Here is a 15,925-nt window from a genome sequence, read left to right as displayed (position 1 = left end):
GATTTTCTACAGACCCGATTGGCAGCCGGTAAGGACTGAACTCTAAATGGACTGAGCCGAAGACTGCAGCCCCAGAGACTCTGTTTAACCCTTTAATATCTGAGAAACTTGTCTGGCTAACGTGTTGATTGAGAAAGTTTGAAATATTGGTGGTGTTTGTTAACCAAGATGACAGGGTGATGATAGTGTTTGTTGTCTATGTAAAGTGCATCCTGTTTCATTGTGGGGTTAAGGGCTAATGTGAGCTAATTTCTAATACTTATATGCTATGTGTGGTGTTAGTTTAAATAATTGCATTTTTAAAAATATGATAAAATATGTTAAAAAACAGTAAAGATTCATATGATATTAAGCTAAAAAATTGGTAACAGTAGTGGGCATTATTTGTATTTTTCATTTAATGAAATGTGAAAATTATTTTAAAAAACAAAATGGCTGCTATGAGTTGGAATGTTAGATACATGTAATTTTCTGTTATTTATATTTGGTTACAGTAATGTGTATATTTTTTGCCTTTGCGTCTAAAGGTTTTTCACCTGATAAAGATCAAAACTGGTAAAGACTAAAACTGCTAAAAACTGCTAAAGACTAATCTGCCAAAATAAAAGAAGGAGAAAATAAAAGGTGGAAAAGAAGTGTTTGGTCTGAGTGAATCCAGTTCATCATTTCGGGGTAGATAAATCAAATCCCTTTCAAGCGGGGAATCTGCAAAAACATTAGAAGACTTGACAATTGGGGAAGAATGTTTATGAATGCTTTTCCTCCATTTTGTCTCATCAGCCGATGCTTGACCAAAATCAAGCAAGACAAAGCCACAGGCATTTTGGTAGTGCCAGATTGGCCTACAGAAGCCTAGTTCCCAAAAATGTTGGGAATTTTAATCCAGCCATTAATGGCTGTACCCAAGAGCAGGGACCTCCTAGTGAACCCAGTTACAGGGATCAATCATCCACTACATGACTAAATCAATTTATTGGTTTGCAGATTCTGAGGAGGCCATACCAAGGTCTTGGACTGTCCGAACGAACTGTGGATGTGATCACTACGGCATGGAGGGACAGTACTAAAAAACAGTACGCCACACATATAAAGAAGTGGGAAATGTTCTGCAATGCCAACAATATTTCATACGACACAGTTCGGATCACGGATGTCTTGGAGTTCCTATCAACCCTGTACTATGACCATAAACTAAGTTTTTTTTTTGATTTTTATTTTTTGATTATACCTTTAATAATCCTTTACAGGAAATTACAGTGCCACGACAGCTTCAAGACAGACATAACACCACACATTTCCTCAAATAGCTTCCATACTTAACAAGTTAAAATACGTTAAAATACAAGTTAAAATACAATGAATGAAAAAAAGTGCAGTTATTTATGCGCATTATATAACCTTATAGCAGCTGGTATACATGACTTCCTATGTCTCTCAGTTTTGCACATTGGTGCAATCAGTCTCTGACTGAAGATGCTGCTCTTGATCACCTTCAGGGCATGGAGTGGGTGAGTGGGGTTGGTCATTATTGAATCCAGTTTGTTCAGAGTTCTGGCCTCTGCCACCTGCTGGGCCGTTCGTTGCTCAGCCCCGACCACTGAGCCGGCCTTCCCGATCAGCTTGTCCAGTCTGTTTTTGTCCGCTATGCGGGTGCCATCTCCCCCAACAGGCCACAACAAAAAACAGAGCACTGGCCACCACTGAATGGTAGACACTGCACAGCAGGGGTTGGCAGATGTTAAATGACCTCAGCCTCCTTAAAAAATACAGTCGACTTTGTCCCTTCCTGTACACCGCCTCCATATGACCCTTCCAGTCCAGCTCACTGTCAAGCTGCACACCAAGGTACCTGTGGTTAGCGACCACCTCCACCTCAGTGCCCTTAATGGTGATTGGTGTTGGTTGAGTCCTCCTCCTCCCCCTCCTGAAGTTCACAACTATCTCCTTGGTTTTTGTGGTGTTAAGATGGAGGTTATTGTGTGCACTCCACTCCACAAAGTTGCTTATTATGTCTCTATACTCCTCCTCATTGCTCCCTTTGATGAGGCCGACAACAGCTGTGTCATCCGAAAATTTCTGCAAAAAGCAGCTGTTGGTGTTATATTGGAGATCCGCGGTGTAGATGGTAAACAGGAATGGAGCCAGCACAGTTCCTTGTGGAGCCCCTGTGCTGCTCAAGATGGTGCTTGAGACATTGTTCTGTAGGCGCACGTACTGTGGTCTGAGGGAAAGGTAATCCAAACACCACAGTACCAGTGATGGATCCACTTTCATCTTCTCCATCTTCTCCCCTAGCAGTCGGGGCTGAATTGTGTTAAAGGCGCTTGAGAAGTCAAAAAATGTAATCCTTACAGATGCATCAGTAGTGTCCAAATGTGTGTACACCCTCTGCAGCATGTAAATGAGAGCATCATCGACACTGATGTTAGGCTGATATGCAAACTGTAAAGGATCCATTTGAGTTGACACACTAGTCCTGATGTAGGAAAGGACAAGTCTCTCAAATGTCTTCACAATATGTGAAGTGAGCGCTACTGGTCTGTAGTCATTGTGGTGAGTGGGATGGGTCTTCTTTGGGACAGGTACCAGGCAAGATGTTTTCCACAGCCTTGGAACCTTCTGTAGACGCAAGCTCAGGTTGAACAAGTGTGTTAGAATACCACACAGCTCTGAAGAGCAGGTCTTCAGTAGTTATATTGCAATCAATAGTGCCAGAAGCGCACTATCCTCCTATCTAATGCTGGAGGCAGAGCACGGGTCGATAGGAATGCATCCCCGCATAACCAGATTTATGAAGGGTATTTACAATTTAATACCTCCAAGGCCAAGGTACACGGACACCTGGGATGTGAGCGTGGTACTAACCCTACTTCGACAGTAGGGACCGCCGATGGCCTTACCATTATCAAAACTAACCCTGAAGGTGGTAATGCTGATGGCACTAGTAACAGCCCAAAGAGTCCAGACTCTGCAAAAGTTGCGATTGGACTACATGACCACCAATATCAACAAGATAACATTCATTATCAGGGACCTGATAAAACAGAGCAGGCCAGGAATGCCAGAGATGAAGATCCAGTTCTTGGCATACCCAGAGGACCCACGGTTGTGTGTGGCAACATACTTACAGCATTATCTGCGAGTTATGAAGAACCTCAGAGGCTCAGAACAATTGGTCCTGATCAGCCATAAAAAAACCACATCAGAAGGTATCAACGCAAACCATCTCCAGATGGTTAAAGGAGGTAATGGCGGTAGCGGGAGTGAACATTGACATTTTAAAATCTCACTCCACCAGAGCTGCATCTACGTCGGCAGCAGGAGCAATGTACGTGCCCCTCGACGGCATCCTAGCGGCTGCAGGATGGGCGAATGAACGGATGTTCCACCGGTTTTACAACAAACCTATAACCGGAACGGGGGTGTTTCCGTTTCCTAGTTTCCCCCCCAAGTTGGGAGGGGTAACTATTAAAAATGTTCTTTTCTTTTTTAAAGCATCAGTATCTTTATTTAACTACGCTAGATGCAGGAAGATTGTTCCCGATGGTGGGGAAGTCCAGAACAAGGGGTCACAGTTTAAGGATAAGGGGGAAATCTTTTAGGACCGAGATGAGGAAAAAAAAAATCACACAGAGAGTGGTGAATCTGTGGAATTTTACTTCGGAGTCACGTGAGTGACTACGTGAAGAAGCCCGCTAGGACGCATGCGTGTCATATCGCTACACGCATTGCAACGAGTCACAGCGGGGGGAGGACGTCCCCCATAAGCGGGAGAAGAAAAAGACCGGCTGCAGGAATTGGAGAAGCCGCGAGCGGCCGGTGCCCGTGAGCACCGAGGCCGGTTGGAGCGGTTGCTCGAGGAGATCCTCCTAAGTGGCAGGCTTCGGGAGGTGGAGGCTAGCCACAGTGGGCAATCTATAAGTCCCACAGCGGTACCCCGTGAGGGGCTGCACAATGCCTCTTACTCCTCGGAGGAGAGCTTGGAGGACCAAAGCTGGGCTGACCCTGAACACGGCACAGAACCTCATACCCCCAGAAAACTTGGGGAAAAATAAAACTTACTGGACATGGTTGCCCAGTTTTTTCAGCCGGATCAAACAGGGGCAGACCTTGAGCCCAGGATGGCGGCCAGCATAGACTACATGTCTGCTCATCAACTGCAGACACAGGCCCTCGCAGACACTTTAGCATGACATTTACCACCGGGTAATTGCAATTCACTACACGTGCCAAGTGTGAACCAGTGCATCTGGAAGCATGTGGGGGCAGGCATTCGAACCCAAGATTTAAAAATACAAAAAGCCCTAAAAGGATTGACGGCGGGCATAACAGCTTTTGCCCGTACGCTGCAAGAGACAGAAATGACCAAAGATCACCAGGATGCACTGGCTCTATTTTGCAACGTACAGTATGAGCTAAATAACATCCGAAAAAGTGCCATCCAGCCAGCACTGGACCCCAAATTTGCTGGACTTTGTAAACAGGGAACCTCCAAACTGCCGACACTCGTTTGGAGGGGATTTATCCAAACAAGTAAAGGACCTTGAAGAAGAGGCAAAAACGCTGGGGTAATAAAAGGAGCCTCCAAAACTTACTTTGGGAGAAGATATCAGCCTTACGGACCTCTCAGACGAGGAACATACAGCGCAGGGAGCGCAAAAACCAGCGGCTTCCAACAACTACCTTTTTTAGGATATGGCCCAGGACGACCGCACTGGAAAATGCGCAAGCCTCAACCTCAACAACAGAAAACAACGGAGCCTCAACATCTAAAAAAGCCCACAAGGAAATAACTCAACCACCACCGGTAACCATGGAGGTAGGTGGGTCTGGTTCTCTTAAAATGAAGGGGAGCACGGAAATTGGAGGGAGATTACAATATCACTTGGATGCATGGAATAAGATAACTTTAGACACTTACATCCTAAGCAGTATCCAGGGTTATACGATAGAATTTATATTAAAACATAACCCTCCAGTACAGCATACACCAGACAGGACGTTCATACTCACAAACATAGAACAATCTAAAGCATATACAGAACTACTACGACTATATGAAGAAGGAGTAATTGAACGTACACAACACGAACCACGGGAATTCGTATCTAATATATTCATAAAAAACAAAAAAGACGGAGGGTGCCGTATCATCATCGATCTAACAACTTTAAATACATTTGTTCAATACATTCACTTCAAAATGGATACCTTTGTTACTGCTAAAGAATTAGTTTCAGCAGGCTACTATATGGCAAGTATCGATTTAAAAGATGCTTACTATACAGTACCCATCAGAGGTGAACACAGATGTTATTTAAAATTCAACTGGATGGGACAGTGCTGGCAATACAGGGCACTACCGAATGGTCTAACTTCAGCCCCCAGATTATTCACGAAAATTCTGAAACCAGCCTTGGCGTTACTACGAAAACAAAAACATATGGTTATGGCATATCTGGATGACATATTTATTGTTGGCAAAACTTACGAATTGGCTAGTCAAGCAGTAACCGCCACAAAACTACTGTTCGAAGAACTGGGGTTCAACATCCATCCAGTTAAATCTAACTTAACGCCTTCAACAAATATGGTTTACTTGGGGTTCACCATAAACACAGTTAATATGTCAGTGACTTTGCCGACAGGGAGGCTTGCAGCGAAATTATTAACACCACCAAACCCTCCATTAGACGGATAGCCAGGATAATTGGGAAAATAGTGGCCGCGTTTCCTGCCACACAATTCGGACCTTTACATTATCAGAACTTACAGAGAGCAAAAATTAGAGCACTCAAAATTAACAGGGGCCATTTTGATAGGCCAATGGAGCTACCTACAGAAGCCATTATAGAACTAAAATGGTGGGAACACAACATTAAATATTGTTCCAACCCACTAATTATCAGCAACCCGTCTATGGTGTTACAAACAGATGCCAGCGCACTTGGTTGGGGAGCCACCAATTCCATCTCGAGCTGTGGGGGGAGATGGAATGCACAGGAGGCATCATTATTGAACACACCAGGTATAAATTACCTAGAGATGTTAAGTGCATTCCATGGCCTTAGGTCATATTGCTCGGGGATAAATCACCAGCATGTTAGATTACAAATTGATAACACCACTGTGGTGGCATATATCAACCATATGGGTGGAAATATATCGACATCCTGTGACAAATTGGCCAACTCAATTTGGCAATGGTGCATCCAAAGGAATATTTGGATATCAGCTACATATTTACCAGGTAAACTAAATTCAGTGGCAGACACCAGGTCACGCAAATTTATTGAAAACACGGAATGGATGTTGGATAAAAATGTATTTGCTGAAATTACAGCACGGTATGGAACACCAGATATCGATCTTTTTGCATCCAGGCTCAATCACCAATTACCAAGATATGTATCATGGGAACCAGACCCTGGGGCAGTAGCTACAAATGCTTTTTCGCTGCATTGGGGGAAACTGTTCATTTATGCATTCCCTCCCTTCTGCCTCATCAATCGGGTACTAAAGAAGATTCAACAGGATTCGGCATCTGGGATTCTTATAGTACCCGATTGGCCCACCCAACCATGGTTCCCGGTGATACAGGACATGGCATTAGAACCATGTGTCACTATACAGCATAGACCTAATTTGCTGGTCTATCCAGTAACTCAGGAAAGTCACCCATGTCATAAGTTTACCAACTTATTAATTTGTAGAGTCTGAAAGAATCGCTACTAGACATGGGACTGACGAACAGAACTATGGACATGATTGTATCAGCCCAAAGACTGTCCACCAAAAAACAGTACTTGGGGCATATCAAGAAATGGGGAAAGTACTGCCACAATAACAACCTCGATCATAGATCCAATAATATCCCGTCTGTTTTGGAATTTCTGGCCAGCCTTCACTACGAAGAGGGGCTAAGCTACAGTACCATCAACAGTGCCAGAAGTGCTCTGTCTAACTACCTTTGGCAAAGAACAGAGCGGCATTCAGTAGGGACTCACCCCCTGGTAATCAAACTGATGAAGGGCATTTTTAATACCAATCCACCTAGAACAAGGTATACTCAAATTTGGGACGTGAGTATTGTCTTGACCATGTTAAGGAACTGGTCCCCACTTACAGCTCTGTCCCTAGAGAAATTTACAAAGAAGATGGTTATGCTGATGGCTTTGGTCACGGCACAAAGGGTCCAGTCGTTACAAAAATTAAGACTGGACCACTTGACCATTTCATCTGGGAAGCTGACGTTTATTATACATGACTTTATAAAACAAAACAGACGGGGAACTACTGGACAAACAATAGAATTTAGGGCTTACCCGACCGATGAACGCCTCTGTATAGTAACTCATCTACTGCTATACATTGAACATACCAGAATCATCCGAGGGAAATAAATGGCTGTTAATTATCCGCAAACAGCCACACAAAAGAGTAACAACCCAGACCATCTCGCGATGGCTAAAACATGTCTTAATGAAGGCGGGAGTAGACACTAACATTTTAAAATCTCACTCCACCAGGGCTGCAGCTACATCGGCAGCAAAACAACTGGATGTGCCTATGGACCAAATCCTCAGGACAGCAGGATGGTCAACAGAACGAACATTCCAACGTTATTATCATAAACCGGTCATAGAACCAGGAACATTTTCAGAAACACTTTTAAGTTCTGTAGTATGAGTTACCCACAACAAGGGCTATGATTTGGATTTAATACATTTCTTTTCGTTACATCAAGTTTGTATTGATGTCTAATACTGTTAACATTATTCTCCCCACAATCAAGGCAGATGTGAAGCATGGACTCGTTCCACGGCATGAGATCACAGAGCTTTAAAATCTTCACGTAGTCACTCACGTGACTCCGAAGTAAAATAGTAAGATTAAACGAGAACTTACCAGTTTGAAGTTTGATCTTTATTTTATGAGGAGGAACGTTGAGGGAATACGTGCCCTCCGCTCCCACCCTTTGGTCATATCTTGAACTGGTGGCACAATGGGCTAAGTGTTCGGCTGGCAACCGGAAGGTAGCTGGTTCGAATCCCGCTTGGAGTGCATACTGTCGTTGTGTCCTTGGGCAAGACACTTCACCCACCTTTGCCTGTGTGTGTCCTTGGGCAAGACACTTCACCCACCTTTGCCTGTGTGTGTGGATGTAATTATGTGAAGCACTTTGGGGTCAATGCAAGTTGACTAAAAATGTGCTATATAAATAAAGAAATTTTAAATTTTGGTATCTCTTTCCTAATCTTACTATGTTTAGTCATTATAGTTATCTGTGATCTCACACCGCTGCTTTGAAGAATGACACGCATGCGTCCTAGCGGGCTTCTTCACGTATTCTCTCAACGTTCCTCCTCATAAAATAAAGATCAAACTTCAAACTGGTAAGTTCTCGTTTAATCTTACTATTCTCTGCCACAGAAGGTAGTTGAGGCCAGTTCATTGGCTATATTTAAGAGGGAGTTAGATGTGGCCCTTGTGGCTAAAGGGATCAGTAGGTATGGAGAAAGAGTTAGTTATTAATTGATTGTTGTCATATTTAAGCTTTCCTGTTGTAAAGAGCCAATTGTAATGCATGATAGGATTTGGGCAACTCCTCAAGGTTTTTTTTATTTTAAGTTGAATAGTTCACAGCTCTCTTGTAAGGTTTTTTATGTAAGTTGAAGAGGTTAATCAGATAAGAAGGGGCCCAGAGGATTCCATTGGGGTAACTGGCTTTTGGCAAAGAGTGAAAGACTCCATATTTGGTAGTTTTTGTACATTACATCATGCATTTGATTTTATTTCAGTACGTATATAAACTCGCGTGTTCCGGTATTTCTTTGTGTGTGCTGCTGGAGATTCAGACGTGAGAAACTGTTGCCTCTGAGTCTCTCAGTTCACACCTGTCAGACGTTAAATTAAAGCTTTGTATGGTCTTAAGAATTTGTACTTTGTCTATCTTTTTAAGTGAACTTTTTCAATGGAGAGAAGGCAGGTACAGGATACTGAGTTGGATGATCAGCCATGATCATATTGAATGGCGGTGCAGGCTCGAAGGGCCGAATGGCCTACTCCTGCACCTATTTTCTATGTTTCTATGTTATGTCTGAATGCTTTAATGATTACTCTCATCCACGGTCAATCCATTCAGTGTGTGACGCCTGGATTCGTAACCGCCGTGAAATCAGAGCTTTGAAATCTTCACGTAGTCACTCACGTGACTCCGAAGTAATATAGTAAGATTAAACACGAACTTACCAGTTTGAAGTTTGATCTTGATTTTATGAGGCGTTACGATGAGCGATTACGTGCCCACCGCTCCCACCCTCATACTATCAAGGTCATTTGGAAGTTCTAGTTTCTTCACAATCTTACTATTCTCAGGTCTTCTTTTTATCTGCGATTTTACACCGCTGCTTTGAAGATTGACGCGCACGCAGACGGACGGCCCTTCTTCACGTAATCGCTCATCATAACTCCTCATAAAATCAAGATCAAACTTCAAACCGGTAAGTTCTCGTTTAATCTTACTATTAAAGCTGACTTTGTACACTTGTTTACATGGTGTTAGAAAGCAGGAAACTACCCACTGCGTCCGTATATAGGGTTTTCTTTGCATGTTATTGATTTGATCTTTTGCTACGACGGCTCACTCGTGCCAAGCCAGCCCAACTAATCTTTGATACAGACATAGGCGAGCGATGGAGACTCTTCGAGATCGACTACGAGCACTACATCAATATCGCCCACCGCAACGACCCATACAAGGTCAAGGCAATTCTCTTGCTCAACCTGGCTGGACTAGAGGCCATGATTCGCGCGCAGACCTTCGACTTTGCGCCACCTGTACTAGACGTGAATGGCCAGGTGCTGGTCCCAGCTGAGAAGGGGCACAACCCAAATGAGCTGCTACGAAAATTCAGTGAGTTATGTGACATACCATCTAACCGCATTCTAGAAAGAGCTTAGTTCTTTGCACGACACCAGCTTCCAAATGAGCCTGTGGAACATTTCATTTGTGATTTAAAGTACATGGCCCCGCAATGTCGCTTTGGTGAGATAACCAGTGAGTTAATACGCGATAAGATCGTTAGCGGCATGTCTGATCGTAAATTAAAAACAGAGCTATTACGAAATGTAGACCCGACTCTTGAACAGGCTGTACACGCCTGCCGCATGTCGGAGGTCGTGGCCCCGCTGAGTGATCAGCTTGACTCTCAGCCTGTTACTCAGAAACTTAATGTCAATCTGACCAGTTTCAGTAATCGCACCGCGTCAGCCGCTACTAAAAGATCCGTGAATGAGCCACCACAGAGGTGCACAAACTGCAACTATTTCCATAAAAAAGGTCGACAATTCTGTCCAGCAAACAGAAAGCCTTGCAATTGCTCCAAGAAACGTAACCACTTCGCTACCTGCTGCCGTTCCCGTGGGAACCATAATGCGAAGTCAGAGTCTAATCTCCACCTGCTGCAGCAAGACCCAACATTCTTTGACTACCTTGGACAGATTGAAGCCCCCCACGACAGAGACAATTAGCTCACAAGACGAGTCTACTGTTCACACTCTCCTAAGCACATCTGGTAAGCTTCTGGACCCTTCTGTTACTGTGCACATTAATAAAAAGTCTCTACAAGCTAAATTGGACATGGGAGAGCGCGTAAATGTAATGTCGCTGAAAGTCTACAAGATAAGGAATAATGAGACCTTGGCTATGGTTTCATAGAAACATAGAAACATAGAAATTAGGTGCAGGAGTAGGCCATTCGGCCCTTCGAGCCTGCACCGCCATTCAATATGATCATGGCTGATCATCCAACTCAGTATCCCGTACCTGCCTTCTCTCCATACCCTCTGATCCCCTTAGCCACAAGGGCCAAATCTAACTCCCTCTTAAATATAGCCAATGAACTGGCCTCGACTACCCTCTGTGGCAGAGAGTTCCAGAGATTCACCACTCTCTGTGTGAAAAAAGTTCTTCTCATCTCGGTTTTAAAGGATTTCCCCCTTATCCTTAAGCTGTGACCCCTTGTCCTGGACTTCCCCAACATCGGGAGCAATCTTCCTGCATCTAGCCTGTCCAACCCCTTAAGAATTTTGTAAGTTTCTATAAGATCCCCTCTCAATCTCCTAAATTCTAGAGAGTATAAACCAAGTCTATCCAGTCTTTCTTCATAAGACAATTTCCTGCACCTTGCATGCCTGCGGGGGGGGGGGGGGGGGGGGGGGGGGGGGGGGGGGGAGGTTCTGCACCCTCACGGAAAAGCTGATTTCAAGCGTGTAGTCAACAATATAACATAGTGGACAAATCTGATTTTTTTAATGTTGTGAAATCAAACTCTGAGACTTTGTTAGGAATCCTTGCATGCCAAGACCTGGGACTGGTTTCCTTCGGTCGCGCTGTTCACAAGCTGCGCCTATCTGACGAACCGACACAAATCTATCAGGATTCATAGCAAAAGGATTTGAGTATAAGAGCAGGGAGGTTCTACTGCAGTTGTACAGGGTCTTGGTGGGACCACACCTGGAGTATTGCGTACAGTTTTGGTCTCCCAATCTGAGGAAAGACACTCTTGCCACAGAGGGAGTACAGAGAAGGTTCACCAGACTGATTCCTGGGATGGCAGGACTTTCATATGAAGAAAGACTGGATAGACTCGGCTTGTACACGCTAGAATTCAGAAGATTGAGGGGGGATCTTATAGAAACTTACAAAATTCTTAAGGGGTTGGACAGGCTAGATGCAGGAAGATTATTTTTTAGGACCGAGATGAGAAAATCATTTTTTACACAGGGAGTGGTGAAGCTGTGGAATTCTCTGCCACAGAAGATAGTTGAGGCCAGTTCATTCGCTATATATATATATTTTTTGTTTTTGTTTATTTTATTAGAAGTTAATACAGTACAAAACAGTACAGTGGAACCTAATTTTAGGTGCCAACTATGTCATACCGTAATCCATTCTATGTACAACCTCTAGTTTTATGTTTCGAGAAGGAAGTAAGCAAGACAAGAAAAAGAAAACAATAGAAAGGGGAAAAAGAGGAAAAATAGATGGTAGAGAATAGAAAAACGTGAAGTGTGTATAACCATATAACCATATAACAATTACAGCACGGAAACAGGCCATCTCGGCCCTACAAGTCCGCGCCGAACAATTTTTTTCCCTTAGTCCCACCTGCCTGCACTCATACCATAACCCTCCATTCCCTTCTCATCCATATGCCTATCCAATTTATTCTTAAATGATACCAACGAACCTGCCGCCACCACTTCCCCTGGAAGCTCATTCCACACCGCTACCACTCTCTGAGTAAAGAAGTTCCCCCTCATGTTACCCCTAAACATCTGTCCCTTAATTCTGAAGTCATGTCCTCTTGTTTGAATCTTCCCTATTCTCAAAGGGAAAAGCTTGATCACATCAACTCTGTCTATCCCTCTCATCATTTTAAAGACCTCTATCAAGTCCCCCCTTAACCTTCTGCGCTCCAGAGAATAAAGACCTAACTTATTCAACCTATCTCTGTAACTTAGTTGTTGAAACCCAGGCAACATTCTAGTAAATCTCCTCTGTACTCTCTTTATTTTGTTGACATCCTTCCTATAATTGGGCGACCAAAATTGTACACCATACTCCAGATTTGGTCTCACCAATGCCTTGTACAATTTTAACATTACATCCCAGCTTCTATACTCAATGCTCTGATTTATAAAGGCTAGCATACCAAAAGCTTTCTTTACCACCCTATCTATATGAGATTCCACCTTCAAGGAACTATGCACGGTTATTCCCAGATCCCTCTGTTCAACTGTATTCTTCAATTCCCTACCATTTATCATGTATGCCCTATTTTGATTTGTCCTGCCAAGGTGTAACACCTCACATTTATCAGCATTAAACTCCATCTGCCATCTTTCAGCCCATTTTTCCAAATGGCCTAAATCACTCATATATAAAAAAAAAGAAAAAATGGAAAGTAGAAATAGGAGAGAAGGCCCCTTAAAAGAGAAATTTTCAAATCTTTATTCGGAGATGTAGATCTATCCACGGCATGAACTGAAATCAGCAATCTTTACGGTACCGCTGCATCACATGATTCCAAAAAGTCGATGAAAGGAGACCAACTCCTCATATTTATCTATTATTTGGAGTCTCATTTCTTCAAGGCGTGCTATGTCCATCATATTCCTAATCCACATTTTAACAGTTGGTATGGTTGTATTTTTCCAAAATTTAAGTATCAATTTCTTTCCAATTATTAACCCATAATTAACAAAAACGTTTTGGTCTTTATTTAAATTGATATCTTCTACTATTATTTGTCTCAGAGGTCACCTATGTCGGACATGTGTTCACCAGCGAAGGGTTAAAACCAGACCCCAAAAAGACTGCAGCCATCAACGAACTGCCTGGTCCCACTGACGTGATCAGCGTTCAGCGTTTTCTGGGCATGGCTAACTATCTGGGGAAGTTCATGCCCAAACTCAGCGAACTAGTCTCGCCACTAGGACAACTCACTCACAAGGACACTGCCTGGGCCTGGTACCAGCAACACCAGCCAGTGTTTGACTCGTTAAAACTGCAGCTGGCCAGCGCCCCCACCCTGACGTATTTCGACCTCCTGCAGCCGGTCACTATCACCTGCGGCGCCTCGCAATACGGTTTAGGCGCAGCCTGCCTGTAAACAACAACCGACGGTACCGTGCTAACCTTATCGTACGCCTCTCGAACCATGACAGAGACTGAGCAGCGATATGCCCAGATCGAAAAGGAGCTGCTAGCTGTCGTTTTTGCATGTTCCAAGTTCAGAGACTTTATCTTCGGGACAACTTTTACAATTGAAACCGACCACCAACCCCTGGTCACCATCCTGAACAAGCCTATTCACGCAGCGCCTGCACGATTGCAGCGCAAGGTGATGCAGCTCCAGCGCTTTGATTTCAAGATTGTCTACAAAAAAGCAAAGATATGCTCATCTCCGACACTCTCTCTCGAGCACCATGGGCGTCCTGTGAACAACACCCCTTTGAGTGTGACGAGCTCGCCGTGCTCAAAGTCGATTTTGTCCCAACGGAACGTCTGCTTCACCTTGCGGAGCACACAGCTGCTGACAGAACGCTGCAGCTGCTCTACTCCATTATCAAAAGTGGCTGGCCTACGAAACGATCCAGCACACCACTAGATGTACAGCCATTCTTCTTAGTTCGCGATGAACTGGTGATACAAGACGGAATCAAGGGCCACAAAGTTGTGATTCCATCATCCCTGCAAGAGGAGTACTACAGAGACGTCCACAACAGCCACCCAGGTACTGAGGCCATGCTCGCCCGTGCCCAAAGCATGTTTTATTGGTCAGGAATGGTCAAATACATACGTGAAACAACAGCAACCTGCTCCACTTGCAACAGCTTGGCACCCCACCAACAAAAACAGCCTCGCCTGCAACAACCCGCTCCAGCACTACCCTGGACTTCCCTCGCTGCAGACATTTTCGAATGGCACTGCAAACACTACCTAGTTCTAGTCGATTCCTATTCAAATTGATTTGAACTTGATCTGCTACCTACCATTACATCTGAGATGGTGATACAGAAGCTTCAGAAACATTTTTCTGTATTTGTGTACCGGTTCGATTGCAAACTGACAACGGAAGACAATTCACCAGCCAAGCATTTAAATACTTTGTGGGACAATAGAACTTTCAGCATGTCACCAGCAGCCCCAAATACCCTCAATCCAACGGCCTCGCGGAGTGTGCTGTCAGGAGCGCAAAGCAGCTAATGGAACATTCACATCTTGCCAAATCCAAGGTCTACCTAGATCTGTTAAACCTAAGAAACATCTCCAAAGGGATTGTGTCCTGGGCTCTCCCGCCGAGCGCCTGATGTCTCGTACGACAAGGCCCCAGCTCCCCGTTGCCCATCAACAGCTGAAGCCACAGGTGCTCAAACCAGCTGCGGTACAGAAACCCCATTCAGAAAAAACATGATGTCCAGAAACGCTCCTATGACAAGTCGAGCAAACCACTTAAACCATTTCTCCAAGGTCAAGTGGTTCGCCTGCAGACAGCAGTTTTATATACCAGACTGGGTTTCGTTCAGGGACTATCCAAGGAACCTCGTTCCTACTTTGTCAATGTTCTCCTGTACCGACGCAGCCGTCAACATCTTCTGCCCGTGACTTGAGCCGCGACCAGCTCCTCATGCCCCGCCGTTGGTTTTCAAGACGCCTGCTGCTTTTGCCCTTCCACGTCCCCCTGACCCCAGCATGCATTCCCCGCGACGTTCGGTTCCTTCACTCCCCAGTACCCCTGGTCCTGCATGCTCACCCTGCCATTCATCTCCCGGTTCCCCGGCTGCCTTCATATTCTCGGGTTCACCACCACCCAGCCCTACTAACTCTTCCAGAACGGAGGGGGAGGGGTTTGTCCGCACGCGCTCGGGTCGGGTTAGTACGCCGCCGGATAGGTACGGCGAGTATGTTTAACCGCACATATTCTAACAACTAATTAACAGCTCTTTCCTCTACGGGGAAGGATGTAGATTGGTTATTGCATGTGAACCAATCAGAGTAATGTACTACCACTAACTCCACCCTATTGAACACTTCATATTAACACTCACTTCCTATAATTACATAGTCGCACTAGTGGTAGAGTGGAACTAACATGTATTGTACTGTGCCATTATGACTGATGATTAAAGCTGACTTAAACACCATACAGTGTCTGTACACTTGTTTACACATTAGTATCTGAACTGATGTACAGCACTTTGGTCAACGTGAGCTGTTTTTAAATGTGCTTTACAAATAAAATTGATTGACTGATTGATTGATTGATTGATTGATTGATTGATGGATGATACACCCATCCCATCACCTCCCATTAGGGAGTCCGCTAGCCCCATAATCCAGCCTGGGGGGGGTGGA

Source organism: Amblyraja radiata, chromosome 49 (assembly GCF_010909765.2).
Source record: "Amblyraja radiata isolate CabotCenter1 chromosome 49, sAmbRad1.1.pri, whole genome shotgun sequence".
Taxonomy (NCBI): Eukaryota; Metazoa; Chordata; class Chondrichthyes; order Rajiformes; family Rajidae; genus Amblyraja; species Amblyraja radiata.
Note: the sequence above shows the minus strand (reverse complement) of the source record.